General features: G+C 44.8%; 1 long non-coding RNA gene across 1 annotated transcript; it reads right to left on the bottom strand.

The window, feature by feature from the left end:
- Positions 1-15,266: 15,266 nt before the first annotated feature.
- On the bottom strand, positions 15,267-15,846 carry LOC124026116. Its single transcript, XR_006837260.1, has 3 exons — positions 15,794-15,846; positions 15,380-15,431; positions 15,267-15,314 (listed from the first exon to the last, which is right to left on the bottom strand). It is a non-coding gene; the product is annotated as an uncharacterized LOC124026116 (long non-coding RNA).
- Between the last annotated feature and the right edge of the window lie 2,543 nt (positions 15,847-18,389).

Genomic DNA, 18,389 nt, shown 5'->3' on the forward strand with positions numbered 1-18,389 from the left:
GGAGACAGGGGAGGCAGGAGAGACAGGGAAGACAGGAGAGACAGGGGAGACAGGAGAGACAGGGGAGCCAGGAGAGACAGGAGAGACAGGGAACACAGGAGAGACATGGGAGAAAGGAGAGACAGGAGAGACAGGAGAGACAGGAGAGACAGGGGAGACAGGAGAGACAGGGGAGACAGGAGAGACAGGGGAGACAGGGGAGCCAGGAGAGACAGGAGAGACAGGGAACACAGGAGAGACAGGGGAGAAAGGAGAGACAGGAGAGACAGGATAGACAGGGAAGACAGGAGAGACAGGGGAGACAGGAGAGACAGGGGAGACAGGAGAGACAGGGGAGACAGGAGAGACAGGAGAGACAGGAGAGACAGGGGAGACAGGGGAGACAAGAGAGACAGGGGAGAGGAGAGACAGAAGAGACAGGAGAGACAGGGGAGACAGGAGAGACAGGAGAGACAGAGGAGACAGGGGAGACAGGGGAGACAGGAGAGACAGGGGAGACAGGAGAGACAGGAGAGACAGGGGAGACAGGGGAGACAGGGGAGAGGAGAGACAGGAGAGACAGGTAGTCAGGAGAGACAGAGGAGACAGGGGAGACAGGAAAGACGGGGGACACAGGAGAGACAGGGGAGACAGGAGGTCCCATGGGTCAAACACACAGATTATAACACTGTTAGAGAGGTCACACACACAGATTATAACACTGTTAGAGAGGTCAAACAAACAGATTATAACACTGTTAGAGAGGTCAAACACACAGATTATAACACTGTTAGAGAGGTCAAACACACAGATTATAACACTGTTAGAGAGATCAAACACACAGATTATAACACTGTTAGTTCATAGAGAGGTCAAACACACAGATTATAACACTGTTAGAGGTGTCAAACACACAGATTATAACACTGTTAGAGGTGTCAAACACACAGATTATAACACTGTTAGAGGTGTCAAACACACAGATTATAACACTGTTAGAGGTGTCAAACACACAGATTATAACACTGTTAGAGGTGTCAAACACACAGATTATAACACTGTTAGTTCATAGAGAGGTCAAACACACAGATTATATCACTGTTAGAGGTGTCAAACACACAGATTATATCACTGTTAGAGGTGTCAAACACACAGATTAAAACACTGTTAGTTCATAGAGAGTTCAAACACACAGATTATAACACTGTTAGAGAGATCAAACACACAGATTATAACACTGTTAGAGAGATCAAACACACAGATTATAACACTGTTAGAGAGGTCAAATACACAGATTATAACACTGTTAGAGAGGTCAAACACACAGATTATAACACTGTTAGAGAGGTCAAACACACAGATTATAACACTGTTAGAGAGGTCAAACACACAGATTATAACACTGTTAGAGAGGTCAAACACACAGATTATAACACTGTTAGAGAGGTCAAACACACAGATTATAACACTGTTAGAGAGGTCAAACACAGAGGTGGCGGTTTTAAAGAGATGCTCAGCACCAAACAAGTTCTGTAGGCTCTAGTTTTATCTCATCTTGACTATTGTCGGGTGATATTGGCCAAGTGCTACAAAGAAGGACCTAGAAAATCTGCAACAGAGAATCAGCTCTTGCTCTTTGATGGACACAGAGACCTAATGTCAGCAGTATGCATGTCAGCCTCTCTTGGGTCAGAGTTGAGAGGAGAGATTGACTGCATCAATTCTTGTTCAATTGTGAGAAAATTTTCTTGTGTTGAAAATTCCAAATTGACTGTACAATCGATTTACATATACCGTAGTTCTGACAGACATAGTTACTCCACCAGACAGGTCACCAGACAGGTCAACAGACAGGTCACCAGACAGGCAAACAGACAGGCCACCAGACAGGCCTCCAGACAGGTCACCAGACAGGTCAACAGACAGGTCACCAGACAGGTCAACAGACAGGTCACCAGACAGGCCACCAGACAGGTCACCAGACAGGCCACCAGACAGGCCACCAGACAGGTCACCAGACAGGCCACCAGACAGGTCACCAGACAGGCCACCAGACAGGCCACCAGACAGGTCACCAGACAGGCCACCAGACAGGTCACCAGACAGGTCAACAGACAGGCCACCAGATAGGTCACCAGACAGGTCACCAGACAGGTCACCAGACAGGTCAACAGACAGGCCACCAGACAGGCCACCAGACAGGTCACCAGACAGGTCAACAGACAGGCCACCAGACAGGTCACCAGACAGGTCACCAGACAGGTCACCAGACAGGTCACCAGACAGGTCAACAGACAGGCCACCAGACAGGCCACCAGACAGGCCACCCTTCACAGTCCCCAAATCCAGAACAAATTCAAGGAAACTCACAGGATTATATAGAGCCCTGAATGCATGGAACTCCATTCCATCTCAGATTACTCAAGCAAACAGCTAAATGAGCTTTAAAAAATGAATAAAACACATCACAACACCTCTCCTCTATCAGACCTAATTAACTCTGAGGCATATGGGGCGACAGGGTAGCCTAGTGGTTAGAGTGGAGGGGCGACAGGGTAGCCTAGTGGTTAGAGTGGAGGGGCGACAGGGTAGCCTAGTGGTTAGAGTGGAGGGGCGGCAGGGTAGCCTAGTGGTTAGAGTGGAGGGGCGACAGGGTAGCCTAGTGGTTAGAGTGGAGGGGCGACAGGGTAGCCTAGTGGTTAGAGTGGAGGGGCGACAGGGTAGCCTAGTGGTTAGAGTGGAGGGGCGACAGGGTAGCCTAGTGGTTAGAGTGTTGGACTAGTAACCGAAAGGTTGCAAGTTCAAATCCCCGAGCTGACAAGGTCTGTTGTTCTGCCCTGAACAGGCAGTTAACCCACTGTTCCCAGGCCGCCATTGAAAATAAGAATTTGTTCTTAACTGACTTGCCTAGTTAAATAAAGGTGAAATTTTAAAAAATATGGACCTGTACTCATGTGTAGAGTAACTGTCACCAGGTCTTTTTGTACACTATGTAGGGAATAGGGTGCCAGAATCCTACTGACCGTGGTCTAAAGTAGTGCACTATGTAGGGAATAGGGTGCTCAGTCCTGTGAGCTGTTCTTGTCTATTCCAAATGTTATGTATTATGTCATGTTCTATGTGGACCCCAGGAAGGTAGCTGCTGGTGGCAACAGTTAATGAGGATCCTAATAAACCCCAGGAAGAGTAGCCGCTGCTATGGCAACAGTTAATGAGGATCCTAATAAACCCCAGGAAGAGTAGCCGCTGCTATGGCAACAGTTAATGAGGATCCTAATAAACCCCAGGAAGAGTAGCCGCTGCTATGGCAACAGTTAATGAGGATCCTAATAAACCCCAGGAAGAGTAGCTGCTGCTATGGCAACAGTTAATGAGGATCCTAATAAACCCCAGGAAGAGTAGCTGCTGCTATGGCAACAGTTAATGAGGATCCTAATAAACCCCAGGAAGAGTAGCTGCTGCTATGGCAACAGTTAATGAGGATCCTAATAAACCCCAGGAAGAGTAGCTGCTGCTATGGCAACAGTTAATGAGGATCCTAATAAACCCCAGGAAGAGTAGCTGCTGCTATGGCAACAGTTAATGAGGATCCTAATAAACCCCAGGAAGAGTCTGTTCTTAATGGAGGATCCTAATAAACTGGCAACAGTTAATGAGGGCCTAATAAACCCCAGGAAGAGTAGCCGCTGCTATGGCAACAGTTAATGAGGATCCTAATAAACCACAGGAGGAGTACCGCTGCTATGGCAACAGTTAATGAGGATCCTAATAAACCCCAGGAAGAGTAGCCGCTGCTATGGCAACAGTTAATGAGGATCCTAATAAACCCCAGGAAGAGTAGTTAGCTGCTATGGCAACAGTTAATGAGGATCCTAATAAACCCCAGGAAGAGTAGCCGCTGCTATGGCAACAGTTAATGAGGATCCTAATAAACCCCAGGAAGAGTAAGCTGCTATGGCAACAGTTAATGAGGATCCTAATAAACCCCAGGAAGGTAGCTGCTGCTATGGCAACAGTTAATGAGGATCCTAATAAACCCCAGGAAGAGTAGCCGCTGCTTGGCAACCTAGTTAATGAGGATCCTAATAAACCCCAGGAAGAGTAGCCGCTGCTATGGCAACTGTTAATGAGGATCTAATAAACCCCAGGAAGAGTAGCTGCTGCTATGGACAGTTAATGAGGATCTAATAAACCACAGGAGGAGTAGCTGCTGCTATGGCAACAGTTAATGAGGATCCTAATAAACCACAGGAAGAGTAGCTGCTGCTATGGCAACAGTTAATGAGGATCCTAATAAACCCCAGGAAGAGTAGCTGCTGCTATGGCAACAGTTAATGAGGATCCTAATAAACCCCAGGAAGAGTAGCTGCTGCTATGGCAACAGTTAATGAGGATCCTAATAAACCACAGGAGGAGTAGCTGCTGCTATGGCAACAGTTAATGAGGATCCTAATAAACCACAGGAAGAGTAGCTGCTGCTATGGCAACAGTTAATGAGGATCCTAATAAACCCCTGGAAGAGTAGCTGCTGCTATGGCAACAGTTAATGAGGATCCTAATAAACCCCAGGAAGAGTAGCTGCTGCTATGGCAACAGTTAATGAGGATCCTAATAAACCCTAGGAAGAGTAGCTGCTGCTATGGCAACAGTTAATGAGGATCCTAATAAACCACAGGAAGTGTAGCTGCTGCTATGGCAACAGTTAATGAGGATCCTAATAAACCCCAGGAAGAGTAGCTGCTGCTATGGCAACAGTTAATGAGGATCCTAATAAACCCCAGGAAGAGTAGCCGCTGCTATGGCAACAGTTAATGAGGATCCTAATAAACCCCAGGAAGAGTAGCTGCTGCTATGGCAACAGTTAATGAGGATCCTAATAAACCCCAGGAAGAGTAGCTGCTGACTAAAATACTAAATACTAAATAGTCACATATATATAAATATATATATATATATATATATATATATAGTAGCTATATATATATATACTGCACCTAGTTAAAACACTGTTTATATCCATTATAGTCACATATATACTGTAGCTAGTTAAAACAATGTTTATATCCATTACAGTCACATATATACTGTAGCTAGTTAAAACACTGTTTATGTCCATTACAGTCACATATATACTGTAGCTAGTTAAAACACTGTTTATATCCAGTATAGTCACATATATACTGTAGCTAGTTAAAACACTGTTTATATCCATTATAGTCACATATATACTGTAGCTAGTTAAAACACTGTTTATATCCATTATAGTCACATATATACTGTAGCTAGTTAAAACACTGTTCAATCCAGTAAGTCACATATATACTGTAGCTAGTTAAAACACTGTTTATATCCAGTACAGTCACATATATACTGTAGCTAGTTAAAACAATGTTTATATCCATTACAGTCACATATATACTGTAGCTAGTTAAAACACTGTTTATATCCATTACAGTCACATATATACTGTAGCTAGTTAAAACACTGTTTATATCCATTACAGTCACATATATACTGTAGCTAGTTAAAACACTGTTTATATCCATTACAGTCACATATATACTGTACCTAGTTAAACACTGTTTATGTCCATTATAGTCACATATAACTCAGCTAGTTAAACACTGCACAGCTCTGTCACATATAGTCTGGCTAACTCAAAACCAATGGCTGAGGAACAGCTCTCGTCGAACAACAACAAACTCACGTCAACAAGGCACAGCTCTGTTTACACATCAGTCTAACCTCAACACAAGTCCTTTCTTTAATGGAGTAGCAGTTGTGTAATCACTGTGAACACATGAAACAGTCCCATGATCAATAGGCTCTGCCCTCTAGTAGTCTATCTAACTCATCTTAACCTGGCACAGCTCTGCTCTCGTCTAGTCTGGTCTAACTCATCTTAACCTGGCTCTGCTCTGCTCTCATCTAGTCTGGTCTAACTCATCTTAACCTGGCACAGCTCTGCTCTCGTCTAGTCTGGTCTAACTCATCTTAACCTGGCTCTGCTCTGCTCTCGTCTAGTCTGGTCTAACTCATCTTAACCTGGCTCTGCTCTCGTCTAGTCTGGTCTAACTCATCTTAACCTGGCTCTGCTCTCGTCTAGTCTGGTCTAACTCATCTTAACCTGGCTCTGCTCTGCTCTCGTCTAGTCTGGTCTAACTCATCTTAACCTGGCTCTGTTCTGCTCTCGTCTAGTCTGGTCTAACTCATCTTAACCTGGCACAGCTCTGATCTCGTCTAGTCTGGTCTAACTCATCTTAACCTGGCTCTGCTCTGCTCTCGTCTAGTCTGGTCTAACTCACCTTACCCTGGCTCTGCTCTGCTCTCGTCTAGTCTGTTCTAACTCATCTTAACCTGGCTCTGCTCTGCTCTCGTCTAGTCTGGTCTAACTCATCTTAACCTGGCTCTGCTCTGCTCTCGTCTAGTCTGGTCTAACTCATCTTAACCTGGCTCTGCTCTGCTCTCGTCTGTTCTAACTCATCTTACCCTGGCTCTGCTCTGCTCTCGTCTAGTCTATCTAACACATCTTAACCTGGCTCTGCTCTGCTCTCGTCTAGTCTGGTCTAACTCATCTTAACCTGGCTCTGCTCTGCTCTCGTCTAGTCTGGTCTGGTCTAACTCATCTTAACCTGGCTCTGCTCTGCTCTCGTCTAGTCTGGTCTAACTCATCTTAACCTGGCTCTGCTCTACTCTCGTCTAGTCTGGTCTAACCCATCTTAACCTGGCTCTGCTCTGCTCTCGTCTAGTCTGGTCTAACTCATCTTAACCCGGCTCCACTCTGCTCTCGTCTAGTCTTTAACCTCACCCTGTTCTTCTCTGCTGTGGCCACTTCATGGCTAGGATTCAACCCTTGGAGCGCTGTCCACAATGCAGCTTTTAAAAGTGATGTTTACGTGTTTTTGCGGGGATCGAAGTCACTGTAAATACTGCCCAATGGGAAAAGCCCTTTTAAAAGCGATATTTACGTGTTTTTGCGGAGATCGTAGTCACAGTAAATACCGGCCAATGGGAAAAGCCCTTTTAAAAGCGGTGTTTGTGGAGACCGTAGTCACAGTAAATACCGCCCAATGGGAAAAGCCCTTTTAAAAGCAGTGTTTGTGGAGACCGTAGTCACAGTAAATACCGCCCAATGGGAAAAGCCCTTTTAAAAGCAGTGTTATGTTAATGTAACCCCGGCCTTAGTCTCTTCAACGCTAGTTAACGCTAGTAAACGCTAGTTAACGCTAGTAAACGCTAGTTAACGCTAGTAAACGCTAGTTAACGCTAGTAAACGCTAGTTAACGCTACAAGGAGGAGAAGGTTAACACAGCTAGTAAACAGTTAACCCCAACGGACGCTGCTAGCAATCACCATAATACCATGATAGTACTGGGGCTCAGAGATGATTTAATCTTTCTGTAGCTCAGTTGGTAGAGCATGGCGCTTGTAACGCCAGGGTAGTGGGTTCGATCCCCGGGACCACCCATACGTAGAATGTATGCACACATGACTGTAAGTCGCTTTGGATAAAAGCGTCTGCTAAATGGCATATATTATTATTATTATTATTGACCACAGAGAGTCAGGCCACCAGGGTTAACACCCCTACTCATATGACAAGTACCATGGGCTCTTTAGTGTCCACAGAGAGTCAGGCCACCAGGGTTAACACCCCTACTCATATGATAAGTACCATGGACTCTTTAGTGGTCCTTCTGTAGCTCAGTTGGTAGAGCATGGCGCTTGTAATGCCAGGGTAGTGGGTTCGATCCCCGGGACCACCCATACGTAGAATGTATGCACACATGACTGTAAGTCGCTTTGGATAAAAGTGTCTGCTAAATGGCATATATTATTAATCCAAAGAGTTTTACCCAGAACACATTATACATTAATGTGACAAAACGCTCAACTGTGGTGCTGTTGACAACACAAAGCTTTAATGAACGACGCCATCGGATGCACAATGGCACCAGTCCCAGAGGCCAGAGGCCTCGCCAACGCTGATGTTTTGATGAAACTGGCTCTCACAGAGGGCTCAGAGGAGACACAACAGCCTGGGAGTGGTGTTGGTGACAATGAGGAACAGGGCTCAGAGGAGACACAACAGCCTGGGAGTGGTGTTGGTGACAATGAGGAACAGGGCTCAGAGGAGACACAACAGCCTGGGAGTGGTGTTGGTTACAATGAGGAACAGGGCTCAGAGGAGACACAACAGCCTGGGAGTGGTGTTGGTGACAATGAGGAACAGGGCTCAGAGGAGACACAACAGCCTGGGAGTGGTGTTGGTTACAATGAGGAACAGGGCTCAGAGGAGACACAACAGCCTGGGAGTGGTGTTGGTTACAATGAGGAACAGGGCTCAGAGACACAACAGCCTGGGAGTGGTGTTGGTTACAATGAGGAACAGGGCTCAGAGGAGACACAACAGCCTGGGAGTGGTGTTGGTTACAATGAGGAACAGGGCTCAGAGGAGACACAACAGCCTGGGAGTGGTGTTGGTGACAATGAGGAACAGGGCTCAGAGGAGACACAACAGCCTGGGAGTGGTGTTGGTTACAATGAGGAACAGGGCTCAGAGACACAACAGCCTGGGAGTGGTGTTGGTGACAATGAGGAACAGGGCTCAGAGGAGACACAACAGCCTGGGAGTGGTGTTGGTTACAATGAGGAACAGGGCTCAGAGACACAACAGCCTGGGAGTGGTGTTGGTTACAATGAGGAACAGGGCTCAGAGGAGACACAACAGCCTGGGAGTGGTGTTGGTTACAATGAGGAACAGGGCTCAGAGACACAACAGCCTGGGAGTGGTGTTGGTTACAATGAGGAACAGGGCTCAGAGACACAACAGCCTGGGAGTGGTGTTGGTGACAATGAGGAACAGGGCTCAGAGACACAACAGCCTGGGAGTGGTGTTGGTGACAATGAGGAACAGGGCTCAGAGACACACAACAGTACCCCCTCCTCCTCTCCATCTCTCTTCTCCTATCCCCCTCCTCCCTCAAGCCCTCCTTCTCTCCTCACCCCCTGCCCCCTCCATCTCTCCTCACCCTCTGCCCCCTCCATCTCTCCTCACCCTCTGCCCCCTCCTCCTCTCCATCTCTCTTCTCCTATCCCCATCCTCCCTCTCTCCCTCCCCCTCCTCCTCCCCTTCCCCCTCTCCTCACCCCCTGCCCCCTCCTTCTCTCCTCACCCCTGCCCACTCCTTCTCTCCTCACCCCCTGCCCCCTCCTTCTCTCCTCACCTCCTGCCCCCCTTCTCTCCTCACCCCCTGCCCACTCCTTCTCTCCTCACCCCCTGCCAACCCCTCCTTCTCTCCTCACCTCCTGCCCCCTCCTTCTCTCCTCACCCCCTGCCCACTCCTTCTCTCCTCACCCCCTGCCCCCTCCTTCTCTCCTCACCTCCTGCCCCCTCCATCTCTCCTCTCCCCCTGCCCCCTCCATCTCTCCTCTCCCCCTGCCCCCTCCATCTCTCCTCTCCCCTGCCCCCTCCATCTCTCCTATCCCCCTCCTCCCTCAAGCCCTCCTCTCCTCTCTCCCTCCTCCTCCTCCTCCCCTTCCTCCTCTCCTCTTCCCCTGCCCCCTCCTTCTCTCCTCACCCCCTGCCTCCTCCTTCTCTCCTCACCCCCTGCCCCCTCCATCTCTCCTTTCCCCCTCCATCCCTCCTCTCCTCTCCTCTCTCCCTCCCCCTCCTCCTCCCCTTCCTCCTCTCCTCTTCCCCTGCCCCCTCCTTCTCTCCTCACCCCCTGCCCCCTCCATCTCTCCTCACCCCCTGTCCCCTCCTTCTCTCCTCACCCCCTGCCCCCTCCTTCTCTCCTCACCCCCTGCCCCCTCCATCTCTCCTCTCCCCCTCCATCCCTCCTCTCCTCCATCTGCTGAATGCTCCTTTTCTTCCGTGGTGACATGGAGCCCAGACCATCTGATTCATTACTCTCAGTGTGAGTGTGCATGCATGCTTGCCTACGTGTGTGTGTGTGTGTGTGTGTGTGTGTGTGTGTGTGTGTGTGTGTGTGTGTGTGTGTGTGTGTGTGTGTGTGTGTGTGTGTGTGTGTGTGTGTGTGTGTGTGTGTGTGTGTGTGTGTGTGTGTGTGTGTGTGTGTGCCTACGTGCGTGCGTGTGTGTGTGTGTGTGTGTGTGTGCGTGCCTGCGTGTGTGTGTGTGTGTGTGTGTGTGTGTGTGTGTGTACAGTCTCGGAACCGTACAAACCTCCCAGTACAAAGTCAATATGGTGGGTCAGCAGGGAGAAAGACCTCTCTGTTTCAGTCAGTCTGTATCACACAGCTCATATACATTACAGTTGTTTTATTAGTAAGGACATATTCAACCTACCAGACGCAGGGCTGGGTCTGACTGGCTTTGACACATCAAACGCCCGTTTGCTTTCCTTCACGTGAAGTCCAATATGGTTAACTCTTTTCAGATGGAGAACAGATCACCTTCATCAATGGAGAATACTGGCAGAGTTAACCTGATGAGTTAACCTGATGAGAATACTGACTGAGTTAACCTGATGAGAATACTGGCAGAGTTAACCTGATGAGTTAACCTGATGAGAATACTGACTGAGTTAACCTGATGAGAATACTGGCAGAGTTAACCTGATGAGAATACTGACTGAGTTAACCTGATGAGAATACTGGCAGAGTTAACCTGATGAGAATACTGGCAGGGTTAACCTGATGAGAATACTGACTGAGTTAACCTGATGAGTTAACCTGATGAGAATACTGACTGAGTTAACCTGATGAGAATACTGGCAGAGTTAACCTGATGAGAATACTGACTGAGTTAACCTGATGAGAATACTGACAGAGTTAACCTGATGAGAATACTGACTGAGTTAACCTGATGAGTTAACCAAATGAGAATACTGACTGAGTTAACCTGATGAGAATACTGGCAGAGTTAACCTGATGAGAATACTGACTGAGTTAACCTGATTAGAATACTGACTGAGTTAACCTGATGAGAATACTGACTGAGTTAACCTGATGAGAATACTGACTGAGTTAACCTGATGAGAATACTGACTGAGTTAACCTGATGAGAATACTGACTGAGTTAACCTGATGAGTTAACCTGATGAGAATACTGACTGAGTTAACCTGATGAGAATACTGGCAGAGTTAACCTGATGAGAATACTGACTGAGTTAACCTGATGAGTTAACCTAATGAGAATACTGACTTTGTTAACCTGATGAGAATACTGACTGAGTTAACCTGATGAGAATACTGACTGAGTTAACCTGATGAGTTAACCTGATGATAATACTGGCAGAGTTAACCTGATGAGAATACTGACTGAGTTAACCTGATGAGAATACTGACTGAGTTAACCTGATGAGTTAACCTAATGAGAATACTGACTTTGTTAACCTGATGAGAATACTGACTGAGTTAACCTGATGAGAATACTGACTGAGTTAACCTGATGAGTTAACCTGATGATAATACTGGCAGAGTTAACCTGATGAGAATACTGACTGAGTTAACCTGATGAGAATACTGACTGAGTTAACCTGATTAGAATACTGGCAGAGTTTACCTGATGAGAATACTGACTGAGTTAACCTGATGAGTTAACCTGATGAGAATACTGACTGAGTTAACCTGATGAGAATACTGGCAGAGTTAACCTGATGAGAATACTGGCAGAGTTAACCTGTGAGAATACTGGCAGAGTAAACATGATGAGTTAACCTGATTAGAATACTGGCTGAGTTAACCTGATGAGAATACTGGCAGAGTTAACCTGATGAGAATACTGACTGAGTTAACCTGATGAGTTAACCTGATGAGAATACTGGCTGAGTTAACCTGATGAGAATACTGGCAGAGTTAACCTGATGATAATACTGACAGAGTTAACCTGATGAGAATACTGGCAGAGTTTGCCTGATGAGAATACTGACTGAGTTAACCTGATGAGTTAACCTGATGAGAATACTGACTGAGTTAACCTGATGAGAATACTGGCAGAGTTAACCTGATGAGTTAACCTGATGAGAATACTGACTGAGTTAACCTGATGAGAATACTGGCAGAGTTAACCTGATGAGAATACTGACTGAGTTAACCTGATGAGAATACTGGCAGAGTTAACCTGATGAGAATACTGGCAGGGTTAACCTGATGAGAATACTGACTGAGTTAACCTGATGAGTTAACCTGATGAGAATACTGACTGAGTTAACCTGATGAGAATACTGGCAGAGTTAACCTGATGAGAATACTGACTGAGTTAACCTGATGAGAATACTGACAGAGTTAACCTGATGAGAATACTGACTGAGTTAACCTGATGAGTTAACCTAATGAGAATACTGACTGAGTTAACCTGATGAGAATACTGGCAGAGTTAACCTGATGAGAATACTGACTGAGTTAACCTGATTAGAATACTGACTGAGTTAACCTGATGAGAATACTGACTGAGTTAACCTGATGAGAATACTGACTGAGTTAACCTGATGAGAATACTGACTGAGTTAACCTGATGAGAATACTGACTGAGTTAACCTGATGAGTTAACCTGATGAGAATACTGACTGAGTTAACCTGATGAGAATACTGACTGAGTTAACCTGATGAGAATACTGACTGAGTTAACCTGATGAGTTAACCTGATGATAATACTGGCAGAGTTAACCTGATGAGAATACTGACTGAGTTAACCTGATGAGTTAACCTAATGAGAATACTGACTTTGTTAACCTGATGAGAATACTGACTGAGTTAACCTGATGAGAATACTGACTGAGTTAACCTGATGAGTTAACCTGATGATAATACTGGCAGAGTTAACCTGATGAGAATACTGACTGAGTTAACCTGATGAGAATACTGACTGAGTTAACCTGATGAGAATACTGGCAGAGTTTACCTGATGAGAATACTGACTGAGTTAACCTGATGAGTTAACCTGATGAGAATACTGACTGAGTTAACCTGATGAGAATACTGGCAGAGTTAACCTGATGAGAATACTGGCAGAGTTAACCTGTGAGAATACTGGCAGAGTAAACATGATGAGTTAACCTGATTAGAATACTGGCTGAGTTAACCTGATGAGAATACTGGCAGAGTTAACCTGATGAGAATACTGACTGAGTTAACCTGATGAGTTAACCTGATGAGAATACTGGCTGAGTTAACCTGATGAGAATACTGGCAGAGTTAACCTGATGATAATACTGACAGAGTTAACCTGATGACAATACTGGCAGAGTTTGCCTGATGAGAATACTGACTGAGTTAACCTGATGAGTTAACCTGATGAGAATACTGACTGAGTTAACCTGATGAGAATACTGGCAGAGTTAACCTGATGAGTTAACCTGATGAGAATACTGACTGAGTTAACCTGATGAGAATACTGACAGAGTTAACCTGATTAGAATACTGACTGAGTTAACCTGATGAGAATAATGGCTGAGTTAACCTGATGAGAATACTGGCAGAGTTACCCTGATGATAATACTGACAGAGTTAACCTGATTAGAATACTGACTGAGTTAACCTGATGAGAATAATGGCTGGGTTAACCTGATGAGAATACTGGCTGAGTTAACCTGATGAGTTAACCTGATGAGAATACTGACTGAGTTAACCTGATGAGAATACTGGCAGAGTTAACCTGATGAGAATACTGACTGAGTTAACCTGATGAGAATACTGACAGAGTTAACCTGATTAGAATACTGACTGAGTTAACCTGATGAGTTAACCTAATGAGAATACTGACTGAGTTAACCTGATGAGAATACTGGCAGAGTTAACCTGATGAGAATACTGACTGAGTTAACCTGATTAGAATACTGACTGAGTTAACCTGATGAGAATACTGACTGAGTTAACCTGATGAGAATACTGACTGAGTTAACCTGATGAGTTAACCTGATGAGAATACTGACTGAGTTAACCTGATGAGAATACTGGCAGAGTTAACCTGATGAGAATACTGACTGAGTTAACCTGATGAGTTAACCTAATGAGAATACTGACTTTGTTAACCTGATGAGAATACTGACTGAGTTAACCTGATGAGAATACTGACTGAGTTAACCTGATGAGTTAACCTGATGATAATACTGGCAGAGTTAACCTGATGAGAATACTGACTGAGTTAACCTGATGAGAATACTGACTGAGTTAACCTGATGAGTTAACCTAATGAGAATACTGACTTTGTTAACCTGATGAGAATACTGACTGAGTTAACCTGATGAGAATACTGACTGAGTTAACCTGATGAGTTAACCTGATGATAATACTGGCAGAGTTAACCTGATGAGAATACTGACTGAGTTAACCTGATGAGAATACTGACTGAGTTAACCTGATTAGAATACTGGCAGAGTTTACCTGATGAGAATACTGACTGAGTTAACCTGATGACAATACTGGCAGAGTTTGCCTGATGAGAATACTGACTGAGTTAACCTGATGAGTTAACCTGATGAGAATACTGACTGAGTTAACCTGATGAGAATACTGGCAGAGTTAACCTGATGAGTTAACCTGATGAGAATACTGACTGAGTTAACCTGATGAGAATACTGACAGAGTTAACCTGATTAGAATACTGACTGAGTTAACCTGATGAGAATAATGGCTGAGTTAACCTGATGAGAATACTGGCAGAGTTACCCTGATGATAATACTGACAGAGTTAACCTGATTAGAATACTGACTGAGTTAACCTGATGAGAATAATGGCTGGGTTAACCTGATGAGAATACTGGCTGAGTTAACCTGATGAGTTAACCTGATGAGAATACTGACTGAGTTAACCTGATGAGAATACTGGCAGAGTTAACCTGATGAGAATACTGACTGAGTTAACCTGATGAGAATACTGACAGAGTTAACCTGATTAGAATACTGACTGAGTTAACCTGATGAGTTAACCTAATGAGAATACTGACTGAGTTAACCTGATGAGAATACTGGCAGAGTTAACCTGATGAGAATACTGACTGAGTTAACCTGATTAGAATACTGACTGAGTTAACCTGATGAGAATACTGACTGAGTTAACCTGATGAGAATACTGACTGAGTTAACCTGATGAGTTAACCTGATGAGAATACTGACTGAGTTAACCTGATGAGAATACTGGCAGAGTTAACCTGATGAGAATACTGACTGAGTTAACCTGATGAGAATACTGACTGAGTTAACCTGATGAGTTAACCTAATGAGAATAGTGACTTTGTTAACCTGATGAGAATACTGACTGAGTTAACCTGATGAGAATACTGACTGAGTTAACCTGATGATAATACTGACAGAGTTAACCTGATGAGAATACTGACTGAGTTAACCTGATGAGAATACTGACTGAGTTAACCTGATGAGAATACTGGCAGAGTTTACCTGATGAGAATACTGACTGAGTTAACCTGATGAGTTAACCTGATGAGAATACTGACTGAGTTAACCTGATGAGAATACTGACTGAGTTAACCTGTGAGAATACTGGCAGAGTAAACATGATGAGTTAACCTGATTAGAATACTGACTGAGTTAACCTGATGAGAATACTGACTGAGTTAACCTGATGAGTTAACCTGATGAGAATACTGACTGAGTTAACCTGTGAGAATACTGGCAGAGTAAACATGATGAGTTAACCTGATTAGAATACTGACTGAGTTAACCTGATGAGAATACTGGCAGAGTTAACCTGATGAGAATACTGACTGAGTTAACCTGATGAATTTACCTGATGAGAATACTGACTGAGTTAACCTGATGAGTTAACCTGATGAGAATAATGACTGAGTTAACCTGATGAGTTAACCTGATGAGAATACTGGCTGAGTTAACCTGATGAGAATACTGGCAGAGTTAACCTGATGAGAATACTGACTGAGTTAACCTGATGAGTTAACCTGATGAGAATACTGGCTGAGTTAATCTGATGAGAATACTGGCAGAGTTAACCTGATGATAATACTGACAGAGTTAACCTGATGAGAATACTGGCAGAGTTTACCTGATGAGAATACTGACTGAGTTAACCTGATGAATTAACCAGATGAGAATACTGACTGAGTTAACCTGATGAGAATACTGACTGAGTTAACCTGATGAGAATACTGGCAGAGTTAACCTGATGAGTTAACCTGATGAGAATACTGACTGAGTTAACCTGATGAGAATACTGACAGAGTTAACCTGATTAGAATACTGACTGAGTTAACCTGATGAGAATAATGGCTGAGTTAACCTGATGAGAATACTGGCAGAGTTAACCTGATGATAATACTGACAGAGTTAACCTGATTAGAATACTGACTGAGTTAACCTGATGAGAATAATGGCTGGGTTAACCTGATGAGAATACTGGCTGAGTTAACCTGATGAGTTAACCTGATGAGAATACTGACTGAGTTAACCTGATGAGAATACTGACTGAGTTAACCTGATGAGAATACTGACTGAGTTAACCTGATGAGAATACTGACAGAGTTTACCTGATGAGTTTACCTGATGAGAATACTGACTGAGTTAACCTGATGAGAATACTGACAGAGTAAACATGATGAGTTAACCTGATTAGAATACTGACTGAGTTAACCTGATGAGAATACTGGCAGAGTTAACCTGATGAGAATACTGGCTGAGTTAACCTGATGAGTTTACCTGATGAGAATACTGACTGAGTTAACCTGATGAGAATACTGGCTGAGTTAACCTGATGAGTTTACCTGATGAGAATACTGACTGAGTTAACCTGATGAATTTACCTGATGAGAATACTGACTGAGTTAACCTGATGAGTTTACCTGATGAGAATACTGACTGAGGTAACCGTATTACATGTGATGGGGCTCTACTGTACTCTGTTGTCACATTGTTGTACCGTCTCAGAATGGATGGTCAGCCGGTATGGAGCTGTCTCAGCACTAGTAACAACAGAGTAGTGGATCATGGTCCACGGTCTAGAGATGTGGTCCTTCTGTAGCTCAGTTGGTAGAGCATGGCGCTTGTAATGCCAGGGTAGTGGGTTCAATCCCCGGGACCACCCATACGTAGAATGTATGCACACATGACTGTAAGTCGCTTTGGATAAAAGTGTCTGCTAAATGGCATATATTATATATTATTATTATTATATCTAGTAACAACAGAGTAGTGGATCCTGGGACATGGTCTAAACCTAGTAACAACAGAGTAGTGGATCATGGTCCACGGTCTAGAGATCTAGTAACAACAGAGTAGTGAATCCTGGTCCACGGTCTAGAGATCTAGTAACAACAGAGTAGTGGATCCTGGTCCACGGTCTAGAGATCTAGTAACAACAGAGTAGTGAATCCTGGTCCACGGTCTAGAGATCTAGTAACAACAGAGTAGTGGATCATGGTCCACGGTCTAGAGATCTAGTAACAACAGAGTAGTGAATCCTGGTCCACGGTCTAGAGATCTAGTAACAACAGAGTAGTGGATCCTGGTCCACGGTCTAGAGATCTAGTAACAACAGAGTAGTGAATCCTGGTCCACGGTCTAGAGATCTAGTAACAACAGAGTAGTGAATCCTGGTCCACGGTCTAGAGATCTAGTAACAACAGAGTAGTGAATCCTGGTCCACGGTCTAGAGATCTAGTAACAACAGAGTAGTGGATCCTGGTCCACGGTCTAGAGATCTAGTAACAACAGAGTAGTGAATCCTGGTCCTGGTCCACAGTCTAGAGATCTAGTAACAACAGAGTAGTGGATCCTGGTCCACGGTCTAGAGATCTAGTAACAACAGAGTAGTGGATCCTGGTCCACGGTCTAGAGATCTAGTAACAACAGAGTAGTGGATCCTGGTCCACGGTCTAGAGATCTAGTAACAACAGAGTAGTGGATCCTAGTCCACGGTCTAGAGATCTAGTAACAACAGAGGACAAACACATGTTTCCATGGAGAGGAGAGGGGAGTCAGGGTGGATAACACTAGGGTTGGGTTTGTTTCCATGGAGAGGAGAGGGGAGTCGGGGTGGATAACACTAGGGTTGGGTTTGTTTCCATGGAGAGGAGAGGGGAGTCAGGGTGGATAACACTAGGGTTGGGTTTGTTTCCATGGAGAGGAGAGGGGAGTCAGGGAGGATAACACTAGGGATTGTAAAACACCTGGGTTAGCCCAACACACATCCTCACCCCCGCTCTCTACAGCCAGAACTCACAGTGAGTATCAATCTGTCTGTCATGTGGCCTGCCAACAGAGTGAAGGAACACACACTGACCTTCTGACTGAACGTTGGACTTTCTGCATCTGTAACCTGGCATGGTGTCTACAGGGGGAGGAAAAGGAAGAGAGAGATGCACAGGGAGAGAGAGACAGAAAGACCAAAGAAGAAAGAGAAACAGAAGAGAGAGAGAGGGAGAGAGAGAGAGAGACAGAGACAGAGACAGAGACAGAGACAGAGACAGAGACAGAG

The sequence above is a fragment of the Oncorhynchus gorbuscha genome, unplaced genomic scaffold, assembly GCF_021184085.1.
Source record: "Oncorhynchus gorbuscha isolate QuinsamMale2020 ecotype Even-year unplaced genomic scaffold, OgorEven_v1.0 Un_scaffold_2606, whole genome shotgun sequence".
Lineage (NCBI taxonomy): Eukaryota > Metazoa > Chordata > Actinopteri > Salmoniformes > Salmonidae > Oncorhynchus > Oncorhynchus gorbuscha.